This window comes from Typha angustifolia, chromosome 11 (genome assembly GCF_048772165.1).
Source record: "Typha angustifolia cultivar Huaian chromosome 11, ASM4877216v1, whole genome shotgun sequence".
NCBI lineage: Eukaryota > Viridiplantae > Streptophyta > Magnoliopsida > Poales > Typhaceae > Typha > Typha angustifolia.
The window spans coordinates 11429263-11429489 of NC_133249.1; positions in this window are offsets into that span (position 1 = coordinate 11429263).

The following is a 227-nucleotide window of genomic DNA, read 5'->3' on the forward strand; positions in this document are numbered from 1 at the left end:
TTATAGACGGGACGAAAGGATGTTCTGTGGAATTTCATTTTGGACTCTCTTCCTTTTTACTTCTTTCTTTGTTTCTTGTTTTCTTAATCTCTTCTTACTAGAAGTTTCCATAAAAATATTAGACTGCAGTATTTCTTTTTTATAGGCTTCACTTATTTTAGCCCTTTTTTCAATGAAAATCCCATAGACTCTTAATTTGGCAATTCAATTTATGTAACTTGTGTTTA